We start from the raw sequence: 11,786 nt of genomic DNA, 5'->3' as shown, positions 1-11,786 counted from the left end.
TATGATAAATTACACTTCTTGTGCATAAAAAAATGTAATATTATTTTTTTTTTCTATATAGTTTGGTAAAATATATCTGTTTTTTGTGTCATTTCTATATGCACAAACTTTATTTTCAATTTCCCGATGGTAAACTTTAGATACTATGTGCAGTTTTCTTATGTTTTTAAATTATAATATCATATTAGCCCAAGTTTAATTTAATGATTATACGATAAATTACAATAAAGTGATAAAAGAAGCGTGCGAACCACATGAAAAATAATGATTTTTTTGTAAAATCATATTCAGCAACTTATAACGAACAAATGCAATCTGAGAATTTTTTTGTAATTTGAATTAAACCAGTGCCACAAATTCCAATAAAATGTGCTATTATCATAACACAAATTTTTTATTCTGAAACGATTTTTTATAAAACTATACAGCTGCATTTTTTATATTTATGCATTTTCAATCGATGGAATTAAATCAACGTACTATAAAACAATGTAAAAAATGTAATGGTTTAAAGCTACTCAAATTAAAATACCTTTGCCGTATTTAGTAATCAGAAAGGATAAAACTATCGTGAAATCTCTATTCGATTTCATATGTTCACGCATCATAAACGTTTTATATTAATACGATCCAAATTTTTTTTTATAAAGAAGATTTATAAAAAACCATTAGTTGATATATTTAGTATTACAATTGCAATCTAAAAAAACCAGATAACCTAGATTTATGAAAAAAAGTTAGAATTTGGCCTATCGGTATTTACTCAATTAATGATATACAAAAGCAATGTTTAAAAATAAAAATCATTTTAATCCAGTAAATACGAGTAAAACAAAAGCAACATATATTTGTACATTCGAGCTACATACTTTCCAAAAATAAGTCTTATTTTCAGACCTGACAGCCTTTAAAATAGAAAAACCGATAAACCTAATATTTAGTTAGAAACGTCAATTATATGCTTTAAAAACCATCCCGTAGTTTTCTAGAATTCCCACTATAAGAAATTCAAAAAATTAAATTGGGCCGATTTATTGAAATCTTAAGAATTTGTAACTTTAGATTAAAAACAAATTGAGAATAAAAATTGAAAATATGTATAAATATAAATAATCCTATACATTTATGAAAAATAGGAAATAGTCTGAAAACACTAGGTTCAAAAAGTAATTGAAACGAAAGGGTGGAAATAAAGAGGACGCAAGAATAAAAACGGATATAAATTACATCGACCACACATTTTCGTGTACGATAAGAAGAGTCACTTCATAGCGTTAATGGAAATATAAATAACGGGCATTGACAATCTTAAGAATGTTGAAAATGAGAAACTAAGAAAATACGATCTATTAGCAAATAAAATCCCCCAAACTTACAAATTCTAAACTCAAATATTGACATACATCATAACTTGGGATAAGCGTAAAAATACCAAAAATCATATTTTAAGGTGTTAGAAATGCTAACTGAAGCGGAAGCGTACGCGCAAATAATAGGGTTGAGATAGACACTTGAACTAAAAAATCTTGAGAGAAGAATATGCGTCGAGTAAGCATTTAAATATGATGAGGTAGAAAGAAGTATTAGCTAAATAAATTCTATAAAGCAATCTAAAGTTTTGCTTGAACAACTTATAAGAGCTTAAACCAATTCTAATCTATGAAATGAATAGAAAGGATTTGAAAATTCATGCAAGATATTACCTTTTCGCAAAAAATAGTATTCTCGTTTTCAGTAAAAATTTGTATTTTAAATTTTAAATGGTTTGTGTATAATTGATTTATGTTTTAATTCTATTACTTTTAGGAAGTTCGCTTACTATTTATAGGAACCATTGCTTAACTGCTGCGTATCTCTGTGATACTCCCCCAGCGCTTCTTTTCACCCGTAATCCCCGAGAAATGGACCCCTTCTCATGGGCGGCAGTCATTATAGGGAGGGGATAAGATTCTATATGCTGTTGATCGCTAAGGTATGCTAGCTATAACCACACTCCACACTTACCTATATCCTTGCTGAACAGTGTGGTATATTTTCCATACTAGAGGCACAGTTCAACGGCTTGCGCAGCAACCTTATATTTCTTATGACTTTTCAATGTTTTGTGGTTATATTTAGTTTATCACTGGCCGCCACCTTGGGTATTTTTCTTTAGAGTAAATTCGTTTGGAAATTAGTGAGGTGGGTGGAAGTGGAACCTGCGACCCCTCACAGGGGTCTGACTTGTAAACCACTCAACCATACCACCCCTAGATAAAGGTACATATAGATATTTTAATTTATATTTATTAAATAAAAAATGTGAAGTTCCATTAAAAGTTTTTTTATAAAATAAGATGAAGATACACATATCAACATATGTATTGTCTTTAAAAAAAATATCAGAAATACACGACAGCAATTTATTCATAGTTAGACATGTATTTTTGGTAGATCTTTAGCAAAAATATATCTTTTTAATTTTAATACGCGTGAGCTAAGGATATTTATACCTATTATTCTGATTTATGAACCGACAATACAATACAAATCTCTATAATGATCAAATTGTTTAAGAATTCATTTTATATTTACTCAATTTCTATTTTTACATAGAGAAAAACCATTAAATTGATTTCGTAATATCCTTGTGATTCAACCAAAAAACCACCTCATAAATCACTAAGTACTGTAAATAAAGAATTTTTCACCATATTATCAAAAGAAGAATCTTATTGTAAAAATTTTATGAAAAACCAAATGTATAAAACTAAAAGGCTAATATTTAATTTCGTTTTAGTTGGCTGTATTAGAACCTTTCTTTATAAGCCACAGTATTTTAAAATTAAAATAGCACAGTTAAATATTATTTCAATCTATCATTGAATTTTTTATGAAGCCTGTTAAAGAGCTTATATTATTGTATTGATGTTCACAATCAAAAAACAGATTCATTAGTCTAATAGGAAATTTTCTCAAAATAGAAATTATACAAAATTAGGATCAATATTGCTTACTTTCATTAAGTTTCACCGAAACACATTTTTGACCAGATTTGTTCTCAATTTTACACCTTGAAATATATTTTTTAATTGATTAACCAAATGTATACGAATTTTGTTGTTTTTCATCGTCCATGTTATATAATATACAAATAATTATTATTTTTAAAAAAAAATAGATTGAAATGATTCCCATTTATTACATCTGACAACAATTATATGCGTTTTAACTTATATTTTAAATTTTATTTTATTTATTGTGTGAATAAATTTTTGCTTTATAAATATACGTTTTTGAAAATTTTTAATATTTTATTAAATTCATTACATCTTCAATAAATTTCAAATATTAAACTGCAATAATGCAAAGTGTAAAAAGACTATTCTATGTAATTTTTTACAGCCTTAAATCTCATTTACGGTTTATTCAAAAGCTATTATAAAAAGAATAGTAGAAATTCATAAATACGTATACAATCTTATTGTAACATAGGTAAAATGTACATATTTTCCTATTTAATTTGACATTATATAAAGTAATATATCAATTCTTAAAATTAAAGATATGCGTACCTCTAAGCTTTCTTATGCACAAATCACTATTTTCGCTATTAAAGAAATGCAAAATTAAACCAACGATATTAAAGATGGAAATAAAATTAGAAATTCTTTAATCACCAATGCAAAGATGAAATTATTTTTTAATTTTAATGAATAAAAATTGCCAGAAAGAAGATTTCGATAGTGATGTAAAGAAATATTTACCATGTTGTTTTTATTAATTATTCAAGTAATTTTTTTTGTGATTTTATATTCAATTTATAAGTATTAGCTTTGAACTAAAACATTGTTTTGCAGGATTTAAAAATTTTAAATTTTCAAAATAGAGTTTTCACCAAAACTAATATAAAACAGGTTTTATTTTTATCTATAATTTATGCAAATTTATAATTTTTAGACCATGATATGAATATACAGATCTGCTTAAATTAGCATCTAAAGTACCGCACAATGTATGAATTTGATTTGGTTTGATTTGGTCTTTGATTGTCTATCTCGATCATGCCTTCTTGTATAAAAACAAAATTGTATGAATAGATGTTAATCAATAACAGGCTTGTCAAGATGCTAATTTTTCGAATATAGATGTAAAATAAATAATCATCAGTTTTTTGTTGACTTTTGAATTTTATTGTCATCTTACGATTATTATATCACATTTTTTATTCTTAGATTCAAGTAATAAGTTTTTTTCCTGTATTTTAAGGGTGCATCATTCTCTGCCTTATCTTTGTAGCCTTTCATATTAAAAAAGTTGATAAAATAGAAAACATCTTGGATATTTTTCATGAAAAATTGTAAGCAAACTAAATACATTTTTAATATGTAGAAAAAAAACAATTGAAATATAAAGAAATTGGGGATATGATATTGTATATGTTCAAAGCTTTCTTATACGTAAACCTTATTTGCAATCGTCTTTTAAAACAATAGAATATAGATGATGCATATTTTTCAAAAAAATAGTATACACAATTCAAATCAATTTTTTATTATTAAAATAACATTACCGAAAATTAAACATATTTTTGGTATTTTCTTGAAAATTTAAATCCTTTTTATTTTAAATAGATAGAAAAGGAATTTTTAGAATTTATTATATTCAATTACGCTAAAAAATAAAATCTACTCACTGATACTTTATATATTAGAAATTTATTTTTTTATTATAGATGATTGTACTTTTATTCTTGCAAATCGATATAAAAAGCGGTTATAATTAATAAAATAGAAAACGTGCCCATATGAATTGCAAAAGCTTGCTAAAAATATTATATTTAGTGGATAATATAAAATGATTTAATAAAAATTATTCTCAATATAAAAAGACCATATTTTTCTTTATTGAATAGATAAATAAGTATTGTATCATGTGTATATACATAGCCCCCATTGTTTCTCATTCATACATATATACTATTGAAATACCGCACAGTCACTAGTTTATTATTATTTTATTGGTATCAAGCATAATACTTTATTTTATTCTTTAAACAAGAACTTATATGAATTTTTCAATGTGCGTATCGTTTTGAATATAAAAACCACGTTACACTATATATAGATATCATTCGAATAGCTATATACTTTCTAAAGTAAGTATTTGTCAAAATTTTTCTTCGAATGAGGCAAATATGGCTATAAAAAAACTTATCCATATTGTATGTCCATTTAAGAAATAATTTTTTTGATGTATCATTAAGTCAAGCATTCAAAATAAAAGTGTAAATCAGATGAATTTAGTTTATAATTTATATTCATTCTATGATTAAACATGTTCTTACATGATATATTTTAATTTTTAAAATATCTCTTTCACACTTTCTCGATTTTAATTCAAAAATCATGGCGATTATTTATTTTTCTTATTTGGAATAATTATTAATATAAATTTAGAAATAAAATTGAATTTCTGGTTATCAGTGAATGAATCAGGGCTTAAAATTAGATAAGAGAAATTATGCAAACAAAAAAATTTAATTTATTTTTAGAAGAATATTCTTTGGAAAATTAAATGTATAAAAGGAGCTTTGACTTTCTATTTGAATGATCTATATTATAATTGATATAATATTCGTATTTTTAAATTCCGCTGTAGACGATGGCATGACCACATAGAAAAGCCTTCTAAGGCTTTTTATTGTGGTTCAGATAGATCCAATACTGTTCAAAAAGCAAAAAACTTGCAATTCTATACAAGATAGGAAAAATAGCACGGATTTGAAAAAATCATCCGTGGATAAAAAAAATGAAGATTCTGGTTTTCATTGTGATGAAGAGCTGAGCAGTAAAGCAGAAGAGGATGGTAAAGAAAAATATAACATAGAATCAGATTTGGCTGAAAAGCCATTGATGTTTCTATGCATTATTATCTTGGTTTTTTTTATTGGAGCTTTTGTTTTGGGCATAAGAAAAATTAATGCCAGAAAATCATATATTGAAGGTGATTATTTTTATAAGCTCGTTAATTATGGTCCCTAGCGAGATAATGAGACGGATGATTCGGATAATCCGATAATCCACATTCTAATACCAATAAAAGAGCATTTGTAAAAAATTTTCTATTATAGTTTTATGTGTATTTCTAATTTATGCGATTTTCTGATTATATATTTTGTGTATTTTAAAATAATAAATAATGAAATATTAAATAAATTTATATACATAATACTAAGAAGAATTGCTCAGCGGTGAGCTTTCAATAGGAAAATTTTGCTATAATATATTTTTTGAAGAATTAATGAAATCGATTTTTGAAAGTTTTATATGTTCTTGTATGTAATAAATTCACTAAAATGTTTTATTAAGGAATTAATGCATCGAGAATTAGAAAAATCAACAATTTTTAAAAAATTCGATATTTCACATGTTATTCAATTATATATAAATAATTTATACGCATACGCGATTTTCATTTTATGCTTCGGCAGTTTATAGGATAAAATTATTCTTTTTGGATATATACGAGTTGTTTCACTAAAAACTTTAACAAAACAAATAGAAGAAATTATTGGTAATGAAAGATATCACAATCTTGATTTTTATTGCAGTCAAGAGTAAAGCCAAAAAAAAATAGTTTTAGGTGAATATATATACAATATGGTTCAATTTTTCTCCAGTCAATAATATAAACAAATATATAAATTAGCTATACATAAATAATAATTTGAATTGCTTTTCATCAGTCAATAATATAAACAAATAAATAAATTGGCTATACATAAATAATAAGTTATATTGCTTTTTTCATCAGTCAATAATATAAACAAACAAACAAACAAATTAGCTATATATAAATAATCGGTCATATTGCTTTTTTCATAAGTCAATAATATAAACAAATAAATAAATTGGCTATATATAAATAATAAGTCATATTGCCTTTTTCATCAGTTAATAATATAAACAAATAAAATAAATGTTTAAAAAACACATTTGGTATTTGTAAATGATATTTATTAAAGTTTTTGTACATAATTAAACAATTAATTTATTTATATTTAAATATTATTTATTCGATCTTACTAAGTTGATTTGCGGCATGAATCTGTTACAATTATCCTTTCTTTAGCATGTGAATTTTCCAAATAAATTATTTTTCATACAGAAAATATAGTTTGTTGAGTCAATCATTTTTTTGTTAACTAAATAAAAAAAAGCACTTATAATAATGCAGTTTCTAGCTTCTGAATAAATTTATATTACGATACGGAAAGGGAACAACAAAAAACTTATAAAAATATGCACATCGAATATTTTTTCTTATAATTATGGGAAATTAATGCGTTTAATTATTTTCTATAAGTTTGATCGGATCAATTTAAATTATTACAAAAAAGAAGTTAAAAATATTATCAAAAATAAACCTTTTAAATTCATATATAACAGAAAAACGAAATAAAAGAAATTAAAGTTTTATTATTTATGTTTTTATATGTATTAATTATATTTTATACTATTAAACATAAATATTTTTAAACTTTCTTACCTTAAGAAATTATGTATAGATCCGATTAATATTTTCTAATATATAGCAGATTATTTGTTAGTCAAATTTATGATTATATTTTTAGTTTTTATTCACAGGCACAACTTCTTAATTTTCCTATGCGAAAAGACTATTTATACTTTCGGCTTTCTTCTCCTCTCCTAAGAGACCTAATAATTCAAAGGTTTTCTCAAACACAAAATTGTGCCAATACCAGTCAACTTGTATCGTGACTTCAGGTTTGCTAACATAAATCAATTTGATACCGATATTTTTTATATTGCGTGAAAGGTTTGGATTTGATATTTGATAATCATATCCGGCCCATTTTCTAACAACATAATAAAACATTTATTTTAAATATTCTTGAAACCTTTGAAATAGGATTACCGGATGTCGATAGCACAAATTAATTTGTTTATTTCCGCGCCACACGTAAAAAGTTATAAATGATCCTACATCACCACAATTACTTGTGCCTAATGAGGAAGTTAATTTAAATTTGAAACTTGTCTATATTTTTTTATAAGTTTATTAATGGGGAACACATTGTTTAATTCATATATGGTCGTCTTAAAATAGCACTGTCGTCTGATAGATCTGCAATATACTTATTGCGTAGAAATGAGTAAAGGAAAAATCAGTTTATATAAGACACTAGTTATTTATATTAAAGATCAGGTGAAGGTGCCAAAAGATGCATCAAGGAGTTGTGCAATATTCCCAACACGTTGACTACGTCTAAATAGATAAAATCGATATTAAGAAATTTAACCCATAAATAAATATCTCTTTATATTAAAAATTTATATCGATTATATTTGAGACGTGTAGTTAATAGCACATTTTAGATCTTGTAAATTGAAATGAAAATAAGCGAATGCTACAAACAAATAAAAAATACTATAATCTATTCATAAAAGAACACAAGAAATATGAGTAAATTTCCTATTATTTAAATTCTGAAATTCATGAGAGCTAATCACAGCCTTTTGACCTTGTGAACTAAAAAAATTTTTAAATAAACATATAATCTCTATTTTATGGTATTTGTAGTTTAAAATTGTTATTTAAGAATGTGTGAATTTACGGAAGGCGTTTAAGAATTTAGCTAAAAATTTATTTTTACCACTATAAATAAGTATTTTTATTATATAGTGTCCTCCCAAGCAATAGCGTTTGCGCTTAAATCTTTACTGTATAAGTATTAGTGGAAAAAGATTAATTATAAAAGATTGTAAAGATTATATGAGTAAAGACGTTTTATACCGTATCATTTAGAAAAGAAATTTAAAATTTGACTTAAAAAAATTAAGGCATAAAAAATTACATTAAGCTATAAATTTTACTTATCCATAATATGGATATTAAGAAAATTATGCGTGAAATATTCAAATGGTGCAAAATATTAATAAAATAACATTTTTTAGAATAAAGGCATAAACATTGAGTTTATAAAAACATTAATCTTGAAAATATATCTTATCTCATAATTCCATAAATGAAAAAAACTCGCTTAAAGCGAAAAGATTAGAACAGCCATAAATAAACTCATATTTTAACAAGAATAAATTCATAATATACCTTAAAATGATATTTTTACTATTTTATTAATTAAAATTTATTCTTAAAATTATTTTGTTAAATACACATAAAATGTCAATGATAATTTTCACAAATATTAGTATTTTTTATTTAAGGGCTATATTTATAGTCGTAATTTTAGTTTTTGTTCTCAGGCACAGCTTGCTTGATTCTCTGTACACACAGCGTATTTATACTTTCGGCTATCTTCTCCTCTCCAAAGTCTTCTTCAATACCCCTCCTTCTTTCGAGACCTATTTATTCGAGGGTTTTTCTCAATCCCAAGGTTTGAATATACGCCTCAACCTGGTTCGTGACATCTAGTTCCTTCAGGTACCTTCTATGATATCGTGTCACCACACCGTCCCATGTTATAACATATAGAATAATCTTTGTCTTGCATTTGTATATTAATGACAGTTCAGATGCTAGCAGGTCATATTTTCTCAATTTTTCGTTTTCAAATATGTTTATGTTGATCATACTTGTCACGCCAATTTCGATCAGGGTGATGCAGTTCTTCTTTTTGTCATATACAAAAATATCAGGTCTGTCATTCGATAACTTGATGTCTGTTTTAATTCTTGTATCTACTTTGATCTCTGCGAATTCGTTTTCCATTATTTCTTGTACAGAGTGTCTGCGAGTTTTTTTGATTGTATTGAAATTTTATTTTCTTGCCAACATAAAGTGAAGACATTTTACAATCTCGTTGTGTCTTCTTGTATAGTCATGACCAAGCATTTTTTTAGATCTGCTTGCTAAGTGGTCGACAGTTTTAATTGAGTCGTTACAGTGCGGGCACCTTGATCTATCTCCAAAAAACACGTTTCTATCCTGAATAAAGCAGAATCTTGCCTCTTCTAATGGTCTGATATTTCCATATTGTAGCCACTTTGAGGATCCTAATATTTCAAGCGTTGGATTTTTATGAACATCGAAGAGTTTTTGATTTAGTGTTTTTTGTTGTATTTTACACAATAAACTCTCTTTTTGTTTTAATTCGAGCGCAGGAAGGTCTATGTCAACAAAGCCATATTTTTTTCTGAGGAATTCATTTATTACGAATAGGTGTGTTGCATTTTCATTTTCAAATTTAAATATTGCGGCTTTTCTGGGTGATTGTCCTTTTTCTTGGTTAAGAGTTTTATATAGTTGGTAGAGTATTTTTTCGGATTTAAACTCAATATTTATCAATCCACGCCTAGTTCATTTCTTTTAAGATATAATCTTTCTTTATTGGCTGGTTGTAAGTGTATTCCATTTTCTATTAGTATTCGCCTGATTTCATCATCTAGCTTTCTAAAATCTTCTGGTTCTAGCTTTAATAAACCCACATTGTAGTTTATCAGTGATATTGCATATTCATTAATCGCCTTTATTATGTTTTTACCATTTAGTTTTGTTTTGCATATGCTTTTTACTCGTTCTAGCATTTCTTTTCTAATTTTATCCATCGTTTCGGGTTTAGTTCTCGATTTGGAATCTTCCAATATCCCGAGGTATTTATATCAATCTTTTCCTTCTATTACTGTGGCAATATCTTTGCAATTTATATTGTTAGTAGCTGATTTGGTAACGTTAATTTCCATTCCGATACATCCGAAGAATTTTGTTGCTTCATTGGACATTAGCTTTAAGTTACTTTCTTCTTTTGACAAAATCTTTAAATCGTCGACAAAAAGGAAGTGGTTGGTTGTAAATGCCTTCTTATCAAGGTTAATGGCTATTTATGGGAAACTTTTCATTTAATCGGCGGCTTAGCGGATCCATACAAAGAACAAACAGTAGTGGAGATAGACTATCTCCTTGTATTATCCCCTTTTCAATTTTTTTCTTTAAGATTTCTTCATTGTTTAATTTTAGAGATAACTTCCAGTTTTTTGTTAACACGGATATAAAGGAAATCATCCATTCTTGTATGTTAAGATTTTTTAAGCAGGACAGGAGGTACTCGTGGTCGATTGAGTCAAATGCTTTTTTTATATCGAACCATGTTACGTGTAATTCATTATTATGTTTACTGTTTATTGCAACGTTTATCATGGCTTGTTCTTTAGCTCCCTGTACTCTTCTGACTGTACCAAGTTGGTTTTCTGATAGTAGGTTTCGGGATTCGACGTCTTTCTGTAGTATCATTGTGACAGCTTTAGTTGTCAATTTATATAAGTTTGACATACATGTTATAGGTCTGAATTCCGATCCATTCAAAACTTCTTGTTTGGGTATGAGGTATGTGATCCCAGAGTAGAACCAACTTTTTACCTCTTTGTTTTCAAGGCATATTGATTTTACTGTTTCATATAAATTTGGGTGTAATTTTGTGATTTTTTTGATGAAGAAATTGTATATACCATCGCATACAGCAGCTTTCCAGTTAGGCAGGTAGTTGATAATCTGGAAAAATTCTGTTTCAGAGATGAAAATCATTTATGGTGTGTTTTCCAGCGCGTTTTTGCGCAGGTAAGTATCAAAGTTTAAAATTTCCGTGCTTTTAGTCCACATATTTGACCAGGAATTCACAATATTTTCCTTATCTGCCTTAATTTCCGATTTTACCGTATCTGTTAATGCACTATAAAATTGTCTTCTGTTGACTTCGAACTGGGTGTTTGTTCTTGGTAAATTCTTTTCTTTTTTCATCTTGCTCTATCTGTTTATTTATTTTTCAT

Source organism: Rhyacophila brunnea, unplaced genomic scaffold (genome assembly GCF_057557595.1).
Source record: "Rhyacophila brunnea isolate RB1 unplaced genomic scaffold, BYU_Rbru_1.0 scaffold_72, whole genome shotgun sequence".
NCBI classification, from domain to species: domain Eukaryota; kingdom Metazoa; phylum Arthropoda; class Insecta; order Trichoptera; family Rhyacophilidae; genus Rhyacophila; species Rhyacophila brunnea.
The sequence above is the reverse complement of the archived record's forward strand: the minus strand, read 5'-3'. Positions refer to the sequence as shown.